Raw genomic sequence first — 12,607 nt, forward strand, 5'->3', positions numbered from 1 at the left:
GAACATGGAATTTCCCCCTTTACTTCAAGTAGTAGCTTCTTCCCTTAAAGTTTACTTTCTGATATTAATATAATAATATTCGCTTTCTTTGGTTAGCTGTTTAAATGACATATTTGACCTATCATTTCACACGAAACTTACTTGTATTTTCATGTTTTGGTGTATTTTGGTGTATCTCTTGTAAGCAGCATATAATTGGGTCTTTTAAACAATCTTCTAACAATCTATGTTTTTTAATTGGGAGTTTTGTTCCTTTATGTTCACTGTACTTATGAAATAAATAAGTTGCAGTTAAGGCTACTATCTTGCTAATTGTTTTCTATTTTTTTCTGTCTGTTGTTTTCTTCCTTCATGCCATGTTTTTATTAATCAAATATTTCAATATTCCATTTTATCTTTTTGTTTTCCATTTACTATCAGTGTTTTAGCAATTAGTCCAAGAATTCACAAAATGTATTTTTTATTAAGTAAAATTAGTTTATTTTACCTGCAGCTCTTCCAGTATAAGCTAAATGTAAATGCTGATACTGAGAAATATTAGGAAGAATTACTGATAGACATCAAAACATTATGCCTTCCAATCTATCCTCCATGAACTTCTTATAAAGTGCCATAAATTTGGCCAGAAATGCTTCCAAATAATAAACCACTTTGCTACCCAGCTGTAGATGGTGTTTATAGTAAGCTGCCATCTGGGCCACTTCTCCTTGCAGTTGTCCATCACTATTATGTGAAAGTTCTGAGAGAACTTTTGATTATTATTATTTCAGGAGAAATATAATGAGTTAAAATTTCATAGAGTCTTCCATGAACTTCAAGGAGCCTTTGTGGAGTCTGCTGACTGACAATAGCATTTGCAGTCTCCCTAAGATACACCTCCCAATCTATTCAGGGACTTCTTGATCTGCAGTAAAAGGATATTGTTGCACTCTGCAGGCTTCACACATAAGAACGGCTTTTCTGAGATTTCTGCAGGACTTCTCTGCATGTCTATGAGCCAGTTGTGAAGGAAGATTCAGACCTTCCTTCTTGCACACAGCAGATAACACATGGCAAATATCTTCAATGCTGGGAGAAGGCACATGAACTGCCAGGCACCTGCTACAAATAGGTGATATCACTTTAAGTGTATGTAGAATTGCAACACAAAATCAATCTGCAGGTGGACACATACTTTCCCTTGGTTCTGCGCAAGGCATGTTGAGCATCTTTAGTGAGTTTGCCAACTTCTGTCAATAAAACCCCTTTAAAATCTCTTTGAGTGTTTGTTTCAAGTTGCTGTGATTGTGTCACTGTTTTCAACATCTCTTAAATTACTACCCAGTCACTATTTCTAGCATCACTGAGATTAACTTTAAGGTGGTAATTGCTTGCAATAGTGCTAACTTCAATTTTATTTTTAGATGGAGTTGTGATAGTCTGATGTTCAATTCTCAATTTTCCCACTCCAACACCATAAAGTTCATGTAGAATACACATAATTCTGTCTTTTTACCAGCACCTGATGGTCCATACACTAACAGATGAGTAAAGTTACCACATTGCACCAGGTTGCACAGCTGGGCCACTTGATCCTTGTAATAATCCAGCTGTCCCAAGGAGCAGGGCTGGCATTTGTCCACCCAGAGGCTCATGTCAGTCAAGTTCCTGGGGTTTGATGCTTGAAAGTCCTGCACACGCTCACGCATGTCCCAAAATGTATTCTTAACTTAATTACAGTGTACTTGTCATTGTCAAAAATAATGCAAGCATCTTACAACAGTTTACCTCCATTTACCCCCGCACACATATTTTTATTGATTTTATATATTTTATTCCCGATGTTATAAACCTTACATATATTTGTTATGATTGCTGTTTTAATATTAATAGCCAATAGTGTCTCATTTATTCAGTGTGATAATGTGAGATCATTTACCTTCAACCTGAATAAATTCCTTTAGGATTTATTAACATGTTAGCCTGTTAGAGATGCAATTTTACAGCTCTTATTTGACTGAGAACTTTTTTCTTTTCTTTTTCTTTTTTGTACGGAAATCTAGGCTGGCAAGTTTTTTATTTTTTTCTTTCAGCTATTTGAAGGTGTTATCCCATTGCCTTCCAGCTTCCATTAATTTTTGTATAAGATATCAACTATTATCTTTATTGTCATTTTCCCAGGAGATATTGTGTCTTTTCTTTTTTTCTGGCTGCTTTAAATATTTCCTTTTTATCTTAAGTTTTCAGAAGTTTGACTATGGTGTCCTTAGTCACCACTTTCATTATCCTGCTTGGTGTTTGTGAAGATTTTTGAATCTGTGAACTTCATCATTCATTAGAGTAGGAAAATTCTCAGCCATCATTCGTTAAATATTGCTGATGCCTGTCTATTTTTTCTCTCCTTCTGTGACTCAAATTGACTGTACATTAGACCTTTTGCCTATGCCCCACAAATCTCTCACACTTTGTTCTTTTGCATTAAGGGTCTTGTTTTCTTATCCATTCAGCCACCATATCTTTTGATTGGAGCACTTAATCCATTTACATTTAAAGTAATTGTTCATAAATCTGTAGTTGCCATTTTTTTATTCATATTTTTATCTTTTTTTCCTTCTTCTTCTTAAAGAAGTCCCTTTAATATTTCTTGTAATACTGGTTTGGTGGTGATGAATTCCTTTAGCTTTTTCTTGTCTAGAAAGCTCTTTATCTCTCCTTGGATTCTAAGTGATAGCCTTGCTGGGTAGAGTAATCATGGCTGTAGGTCCTCGCTTTTCATCACTTTGAATATTTCATGCCAGTCCCTTCTGGCCTGCAAAGTTTTGGTTGATAAATCAATTGACAGTCTTATGGGAATTCCCTTGTAAATAACTAACTGCTTTTCTCTTGCTGCTTTCAGGATTCTCTCTTTTTCTTTAACCTGTGCCATTTTAATTATGATGGTCTTGGTGTGGGCCTCTTCGGGTTCATCTTGTTTGTTACTGTCTGTGCTTCTTGGTCTTGTATATCTATTTCCTTCACCAGGTTAAGGAAGTTTTGTGTCATTATTTCTTCAAGTATGTTTTCAATTCTGTGTTCTCTCTCTTCTCCTTCTGGTACCGCTATGATACGAATGTTGGTACACTTGATGTTGTCCCAGAGGTCCCTTAAACTATCTTCATTTTTTGGCTTCTTTTTTCTTTTTGCTCTTCTGATAGAGTGTTTTCTGCTACTTTATATCTTCCAAATCCCTGATTTGATCCTCTGCTTCATCTAATCTAGTGTGTTTTTTTAATCTAATCTGTTGAGTCCCTGTATATATTCTTCATTTCTGTTATTGCAGTCTTCATTTCTGACTGGTTCTTTTTCATGTTTCCTATCTCCATTTTTATGTTTCCTGTTTCTTCGTTGAAGTTCCCATTGAGATCATTGAGCATCCCTATAACTAGTATTTTGAACTCTGCATCTGGTAGATTGCATGTCTTGATTTTGTTTAGTTATTTTTCTGGAGCTTTATTCTGTTCTTTCATTTGGGACACGTTTCTTTGTCTCCCCATTTTGGCTGCCTCCCTGTGTTTGTTTCTATGTATTAGGTAGGGCTGCTATGTCTCCCAGTCTTAGTAGAGTGGTCTTATGTAGTGGGTATCCTGTGGGACCCAGTGGCTCAGTCTCCCTGGTCACCAGAGTCAGGTGCTTCAGGTGTGTCCCTTGTGTGGATTGTGTGTGCCCTTCTGTTGGAGTTGAGCCTTGGTTACTGTTTGCACATCAATGGGAGGGATTGACTCTCAGGTTGATTGGTTATGGCACTAGCTGTGGCTACAGTGGAGGAGCTGTTGTGCAGGGGCTGACCCTACAGAGCAGGATTTGCTTTAGCAGGGCTCTGGTGCCTGCCCAGTCTGCCCTTTGGGTGTGTCTTTGTAGAGATGGTGCCCTGGTGGAGTCTGAAGCTAGCCACCAGGTATGTTAATTCTGGGGCTTCCTGGGAAGAACTCTGCTGCAGGTCAAAGTCAGCCACTGCCTGTGCCTTGCCCAGGGCCATTTGGTATCAGCTACAAAGTGATCCTCAGATGATTACCACTTGCACTGGGTTTGCAAGTGCCTGCGAGAGGCTAAACTATGAACTGAGGCCAGCTACCACTAGTACCAATTTTGGGGCTTTAAGCAAGATGTACGGGGTATGCCAAGGCCAGAGGCTGCTTGTTTGGGATTTGCAGACCTTTGAGAGATTTTAGGAAAGTCTGCAGCATGATCCAAGACAGCCCATTTGTATGGAAAAACCACTAGAAGTGGCTTAGGTGTGCCTACAAGTTGGATGGGGCAGTACCTTAGAGAATCACCAAGGTGGGGCCAAAGGTGTTAGCCAAGTTGATGGAGACTCAGATATGGCAGCTGCCTGCATCTGCCTGTTGGGTGAGGGGAGGGTTAGACAAAAGAACAATGGCTTGTGCCAACACTTCTGTCCGGAGAAAGCTTCCCCTACAGCCCTCGTCCTGAAGCCAGACAATTCAGTTCCTCTCCGTATGTCCCTGGCACCTTTAGCGCTGCTTCCCCAGCACAGGAGCTCAGAGTAAGTGAGTCTATAAGCAAATAAGTCTATGTGCATGGGCCCTTTAAGAGGAGTGCCTGGGACTCCAGCCACCCTCTGTCTCACTCAGCCACAATCTCCTCTGGTTTTCACAACCAGAAGTTGTGGGGACTTCTCTTCTCAGCACTGGATTCCTGGGCTGAGGAGCCTTGTTCAGGACCAGCACCACTCGCTCCTCAAGGGTACCTCTGCAGCCAAGATATCCCTCCTGATTTTTACTTGCCACATGTGAGTATGGTACCACATCTTTGCCCCCCACCCCCCCACCAGTCTTAATGTGGTTTCTTCTGTATACCCTTATAGGACTTTGTTCAGCTAGATTTCAGGCAATTCTCAATGATGGTTGTTTTGTAGTTTCATTGTAATTTTGATTTGTTCATGAGAGGGAGGTGAGCACAGTGTTTACCTACTCTGCCATCTTGACCAGAACCACAAATAGTTCTTAAATTTAGATATTTCAATTTGCATTTCTAGAATGTCCGTTTGATTCCTAGTCACATACTCAAATTCTCTGCGGAAGTACTGTCTTTTCATCCATTTTGTCCACATTTCTTCCAATTTCTTTAACACACTATAGTTATTTTGACATTTAAAAAAAATAAATTTCATTGGGGAATACTGGAGGACAGTGTGTTTCTCCAGGGTCCATCAGCTCCAAGTCATTGTCCTTCAATCTAGTTGTGGAGGGCGCAGCTCAGCTCCAAGTCCAGTCTCCATTTTCAATCTTTAGTTGTAGGGGGCGAAGCCCACCATCCCATGCGGGAATTGAACCTGCAACCTTGTTGTTGAGAGCTCGTGCTCTAACCAACTGAGTCATCTGGCCCCTCCGGAAGCTCAGCGGCAGCTTGTTCTCTTCAATCTAGTTGTGGAGGGCGCAGCTCACTGGCCCATGTGGGAATTGAATCAGCAACCTTGTTGTTCAGAGCTCATGCTCTAACCAACTGAGCCATCCAGCCGCCCCTATTTTGACATTTTTATCAGGTAATTCTAACATATGAATCATCTCTGGGTCTTCTTTTACTATTTTATTTCATGGTGATTTGGTTGTTTTTTTCTTTCCATAGCAAGTGGAGTTTTTGTTTTTTCTTTTGTTTTGTTTGTCTGCTAGTTATTATAGTGGTTAACACAGTGAAGAGACTCTAGATTATATTGCCTTCCTCTGAGTATTGAATCTAGTTCGGGCAGCAAGTGTCTAAGTGTAGCCCTTACTCCTATTGCATAACACTGCTGGTTCATAGACCTTAATCCTAGGTTGTGGCCTTTCTGGTCTCCATTAAGTGCCTAGGTATTCATGAAAGTTTATACGTTCTACATTAGGCTAGGCCTAACCTCTCATGTCTTACCATTAATGGACAACCTCTGAAATCTCTGTTCAGCTCTCAGCCTCCCAGGCACTATTCTCTGCTAGGTCTCCTGGAGTCTTGTCCTGCTCGTACATTTCTTAACAGTGGGGCCAAGTATCTGAGGAAAATTTTTATGCAATTTTGGAGGGCTCCTTCTCTGTAGCTTCCTCCTCTAAGGGACCTGCCCTCCAAACCCAGCTGTGTTAGTAGGCCTGAACTCTGATCTCCATTTCCTCTGCCCACAGACACTGTTGTTCTCTGCTTGGGCTCTATATCCCTTTGCTGGGACAAATGTAAGGCTGACCTCATGTACTTCCCTTTTCTGAAGGGTAATAATACAGTCTTGGTTGCTGTCCCATGCCTGCAATTGTTGTTTTACACCGTTGTCTAGATTTTATTGTTGTTTACCACAGGAAGGTGAGTCCAGTGTCAGGTTTCAATCACAAATATAGCTGAAAGTCAAGAGATTCATATTTTAAAAGGGATGAATTTAAGGAACTATTATGTTTTTCTCATTTCAAGCTGTCGTGCCAGGTTGAACATAAAGAGCCTCTTACCACATGCACCCACTCAAATTCAAATTCCAAATCTAAAGTCCAATGTTTTTATAGGGTTCTGTCTTTTATTTTCATGCCTTTGTAAAAGTTAATAGCTTAATAAAATATATTCATCCTAATCTTTGCTAAATTTTCTATTCATACAGTTGGAGTAAAACTAAAACATTTACATATTGATTTTCATATGTCATAGACCTTTCAGAGAAAAATATTAGCTTTCTTTGGTCAGAGATAGAAAATGGAAGTACTAGTGTTCAGATTTCCTTCAATTGTTAAATAAGAGTAAAATAGATGAGCTTTGTCATCTCATTCCTTCAAATTAAAAAAAATCTTTACAGCTTTCTTGAGATATAATTTACATATAACACTGTATTAGTTTTAGGTGCACAACATAATGATTTCATATATGTATACATTGCAAAAGGATTATGATAACTTTAGTTAATCTCCATTACCTCACATCGTTACAAATTCTTTATTCTTGTGAGGAGAAATTATTTGGCCACCTTCACCCATTTCGCCCACCCCCTGCCTCTGACAACCACCAATCAGTTCTCTATGAGTTTGGTTTTTTTTTAGATTTCACATATGAGAGGGTTTATACAATATTTTTATTTCTCTGTCTGACTTATTTCATTTACATAATGCCATCAGTGTCCATCCATGCTGTCACATAGGGCAGGATTTCCTCCTTTTTTTTATTGCTGAGATAAAGATACAGATATCTTATATTTTCCTTATCCATTCATCCATCAGTGGACATTTAGGTTATTTTCATCTCTTGGCTACTGTAAATAAGGCTGCAGTGAACATGGGGGTGCATGTATATTTTCAAGATAGTGATTTCATTTCCTTCAGATATATGCCCCAAAGTGGAGTTTCTGGATTATATGGTAGTTCTATTTTTAATTTTTTGAGGAATCACCATACTGTTTTCCACAGTGGCTGTACCAATTTCTATTCCAATCAACAGTGCACAAGGTTCCCTTTTCTTCACATCCTTGCCAGCACTTATTATTTCTTGTCTTTTTGATAATAACCACTCTAACATGTAGGCAGTGATATCTCATCGTGGTTTTGATTTGCATTTCCCTGATGATTAGTGATGTTGAGCCCCTTTTCATGTATATGTTGGCCGTTTGTATGTCTTCTTTGAAAAAAAATTTCTATCCAGTTTCTCTCATTTTTAAATTGATTTTTTTTTTTGCTATTGAATTGTATGAGTTCTTTATATATATTGGATATTAACCCCTCATCTGATTTGCAAATACATAATTTGCAAATATTTTCTCCCATACGTTGCCTTTTCATTTTGTTGATGGTTTCCTTTGCTGTACAGCAGCTTTTTAGTTTGATTTGGCCCCACTCATTTATTTTTGCTTTTGTTGCCCTTGTTTTTGGTGTCAAATCCAAAAAAAATATCATCAAGACCAATGTCAAGGAGTTTACCCCCTGTGTTTTCTTCTAGAAGTTTTATGGTATTGGGTCTTTGAGTTTTGTCATCTCATTCCTTCCTGCTTTTTGATGAATGTAAAACCCAAAGGAATAACTATTATGTACCTTCACTAAAATTGGTGTAGACACAAAATTAGTTAGGAAGCTCTATACTTCCCATATCTCCCACAAATTGCCTTTTAAGACAATTGCCTTCTAATCTCTGGGTAGGAGCCTAAACTAAAAATTTTGTAGTAGAAAAGCTCTGTGTCATGATCATAGAAGAATTTATTTTGTGTCCCTCATGTTGGAAAGAATAAAGAAGTTACTTAGCAATACGTTTCCCAATATCCTATTGCTGTTTACTTGACATTAAAGATTAAAGTTATTAAATACTTCAAGGGGACTTTTTAAAATAGGGTGCCCATTAGGTTCAAAGCATTTATTTAATCATTAAAAAATATATTGAATATTTAATGCAGGAGTGGGTAACAAAAATATGTCAGACATTATTCTTATCTTCAAGGATTTATTGTGGGAAGGGTAAATAAACAGTACATGGAAGTAAGTGGCCCTATTGCTACCCTTTATAGTGTTATGAAAATTTAAGGATAGGAAAGATCTTTGGGTGGATCAAAAAAGGGTTCATGAAGGCAGTGGTATCAAATTTAGTCTTAAATTTTGTAGGATTTTGACTGGTGGGGGAAAAGGTGTATAAGCTGGGAGAATCACATAGTCAAAGATAGTAAAAAGGGAATAGCAGAAGGTCCAATTTGTCTGGAAATTAGAAGTAACAGTGGGAAGGTAGTGTGGGGTCTCCTTGTTAGGAGTGTAAACACCAGGTTGGGGGAGGGTGGGTAGGCCACTGGGAACCAGAGAAGCTGTTGTTGATGTAAAGAGCATTGTGACTGGAGAATTCTTTTGGCCCTGGAAGGGTATCAGGCCCTCAGGGCTAGTGCTGGTCCACAGAAGTTTCCAAGTACCTGAGTAGAAAATCTTAGATAATATAGTGAGTTTGTATAAAATTAATTTAATGTAAAGGACTCTCCTATATTCTGATGTTGAGTCCTCCCTACATTACTTTTAAAAATAGTCAATAGAAAAATAAATGATAAATGCCCATGTTCATTACAGCATTATTCACAATAGCCAAGACATGGAAAGAATCTAAGTGTCCATTAATGGATAAATGGATAATGTGTACGCGCGCGCACACACACACACACACACACACACACACACACAGGAATATTACCCAGCCAGAAAGAATAAGTTTTTTAAAGAATAATTTTTTGTCTTGCAAAATTAAAAGTTGGCAATCCTGTTAGTCCTTACAACTTTTTTTTTTTGAAATGTTATTGGTGAGAAAACCAGAAGCCTGGAAACTACTGGCATATTGTGGTCAATATAGACATGAGGGAAACTGGAGCTGGTTTGAGCACTCTTGGATATAGTGGAGAAAGTGGACTTAAAATTGGACTTAAAAGCAGAAAGATATTTGGGAAATAAAACTTAAAAGATGAGGCAACCATTTGGCAATGTGAGTCAACAGTGGAAAATTCCGAGGGTACCCCCCAAATCGGGTATGCCTATATTTTCCACTAAAAATAACTTATTGCAAAAAGTATTTATCAACTGAAAAACTTAGAAAATACAGACAAAACAAAAAACACTGTTAACTCCATCACCCATAGAGAACCTTCATAAAAACAAATAAACAACGACAAAAACTTAAAACATTTTATGGTGCATATTCTCCCAGACTTTTTTCCTGGGCATGTGAATATATTCTCTCCTTTCACTTTTCTAAAAAGTGCTACCACATTGTGATCAACATGCTTATTATTTGCCTGCTATTCTGCCTCATCCTATAGCATCGCTTCTCCACATGAACTTGAACAGGCATAAGGAGTTGGTCCAGCCTAGTGAAAAGTATTTGTCACACTTATTCGAGTTGAGTTTGAATAAGTGTACGAGTACACAGAAGTGATAAAATTCTCATACACAGAAGGCATATAAAATGATTTCAGGCAAATTCTGGGGACAAAAAACCAATCCAGCAGAGTCAAGCATGTGTTCCTCTGCTGGATAACTCTCCAAACACCTCATGTGACTATCTCATTTGGTCAATCAAGTGCAAATTAATGAATAATTTTTATATTCAAGTTGCTAGGATTTAGAATTTCCAGAGAAAGTTTAGGGTATACGTATACTATCCTGAGGACCTACTATTTCAACTAGAGATACATTTAAAATTTTCTAATTTCTCAGAATGCATTAAATTGATCAAGAAGAGTTGTAGAATTATATTTGAAAATACACAATTACTTCTAGGTAAAAATAAGGACTATTTCAAAGTAGATAATGTAAGAATAATTTTACCACGTATGTTTAAAATTACAATACTATTTGCAAATGATAAATATATTAGAAGTTCTTAGAAAGTCTGTTCTCTCATTTCTTAATAAACTTTAGTATACTCTTCTTCATAGAGGTAAACCTCAACCCCAGGTGGACTACAACAAATTAGTGGATTCTAAATTAATTGCATTTCTATTTTTTCAACCTAGATTGCCTTTAGCAAGTCTTGTTACAGGGCTCCTCATTCCATTATTTGCCTTTAAGTCGTCTATTTTTTTCTTTTATAGCCATATTTTAATAGTAAAAATAAGAGCTTATGGGTGTGGTTTTCTTCCTGGTGAAAGGTAAACCTCGAAATTTTCTTTAGTAAATATATTTAAGAAATGGATTCACAGAATTTCCAGTGATTTCCAAACAACTATGCAGGTGATAGCTATTTTTTTCCAAAATACTTTTTTTTTTCACTTTTCAAAATAAACCATCTTTAAGCTACTTTTGAGATTTTTACTATTAATTTTTAAATCACATGATTATTTTCACCTAACAATGCTTTTTCTCTATGACCAGCCCATTGATAAGGTAGTTTCAATAATTTAAAATAAAACTATTGAATGCCTTATTAACCAAATGACAAGAATAGTTAACTTTTTAGCTCCTGGGCCTCAACATTCCTTTGCTATTCAAATAAAAATGCAGCAGTAGTCTCACATTTCTTACCATGGATCTCAAAAGAAGAATCTACATTTCTAAAACCTATTTAGATAGGACAAAAGGAACATAATTAAGCTGAGTCTTTCCATATCATTGTCTTCAGGATCCAGGCAGCAGAACCGTGATGTAGGTGAGAATGTAGTATATCCAGGTCCCAGTGTACGTGATTCATGTGGAAGAACAAAAAGTTGAACTGTGACTACATTAGCTCGACTCAGGAAACAGATGCTAACCAGAGTGTCTCCATCTTCAGAGACCAAACAAGGGCAAATGAGCTAAAATGGCAGTTTATAAAACAGTAGTTTCCAATGGGTATCAAGAGGCTAAGTATATGCACTGCTCATACCTCCTAGAGAACAAGATAGGCTGCTCATTGCTTCAAATGGTTCTTAATGGAAAATAATTCTGGAAGGCAGGAAGATATCTTTCCATACTTGAAGTCCATCTTTCTCCCTAAGGGCTCAAACCTTTGAATTATATCTCATTTATTCTTCTCAGTGTGAATCAAATCCAGCTCCAGAGGTTACAGACTCTTCCCATCTTTCATAACCTGACTCCCATTGCAGAATCACACAACAGTTAGAAACTCATCCTGTTCCCACTCCACATCAAAAGTCAGCCACGTTTCCTTGTTCCTTGACAGGGAGCTTCTTTATCTTCTGATATGCAGAGCCATTCAGAGCACTGATTTACTATTACATGCATGGAAATGTAATTTAAGAAACAACTCTGTAAAATAAGGAATATGAGGGGTTTTATTGTTTGTTTGGTCAAGTAGTGTGGAGTAGATGGCTGAGCTTTAGCCGAGCTAGGTTCCTATTTCCTTTTTATAATTAAAAAAAAACATAATTAAAATTTTCTTAAAAGTAAACTACAAATAAATCTCTGTAAAAATGAGAGGAAATCTCCTCTTTCAAAGTATGCTGCAAAGATGGGACATTAAGTATTCAATTGGTTATATCCAGTTTTTGGATATTTCAATCTTTGTAATGATTGACATCTGGCAAAGACTTCTTTCAATTTTCTAACACCAATACAAAAGCTGTTAGAAAAACTAATAAAGGTGCTTCTAAAACAACTGTTAAATATTTTGATTTAGTGATCAAGCCATAACTTTTTTAATCCTAATTTTACCTGTCCACTCTCTAATGGGAGTTTGGGCTTCCAAGTGATCCCCTTCAGTTTTGTACGGTAAGTGAGCTATTTGCTTCTGTTTAGCAGAATGGGATGAGGAACATCCCTGCATATGACTGGTTGGTTTTTAAGGGATTACTCCTCTGGAAAGGCATTGTCCCCTATTACGTTGCTAGAGATGTGGACTTAATTGAGGCTAAATATTTAAATTGAAAATGAGCATTTACCAGCAGAGATCATAAACTTCAGGACTCCTGTTACATAGCTTCTACACATCATATTGACTTAACGTGCTTATGATGTGCTGTTTTGAAACAACCTTAAAATACCATACCCAGAAATAACAATTGACTGGGGCAGAGAGATAATTTGGGGTCCTTGTGTGTTTATAACGAAGCCAATACAACTTTAAAAATAATAAATTCCAATTACACAAATTGACTTCAATAAGATTAACAAAACTGAGGAAGACAAATATGTCAGCTAAGTCAACAAGTCAAATAAACTATACTATTTATACCCATATG

The 12,607-nt window shown here is 37.3% G+C and overlaps 1 pseudogene; it reads right to left on the reverse strand.

The window, feature by feature from the left end:
* Nucleotides 1-560: 560 nt before the first annotated feature.
* On the reverse strand, nucleotides 561-1,634 carry LOC109444331 (replication factor C subunit 3; annotated as a pseudogene).
* Between the last annotated feature and the right edge of the window lie 10,973 nt (nucleotides 1,635-12,607).

The sequence above is a fragment of the Rhinolophus sinicus genome, linkage group LG03 (assembly GCF_036562045.2).
Source record: "Rhinolophus sinicus isolate RSC01 linkage group LG03, ASM3656204v1, whole genome shotgun sequence".
Taxonomy (NCBI): domain Eukaryota; kingdom Metazoa; phylum Chordata; class Mammalia; order Chiroptera; family Rhinolophidae; genus Rhinolophus; species Rhinolophus sinicus.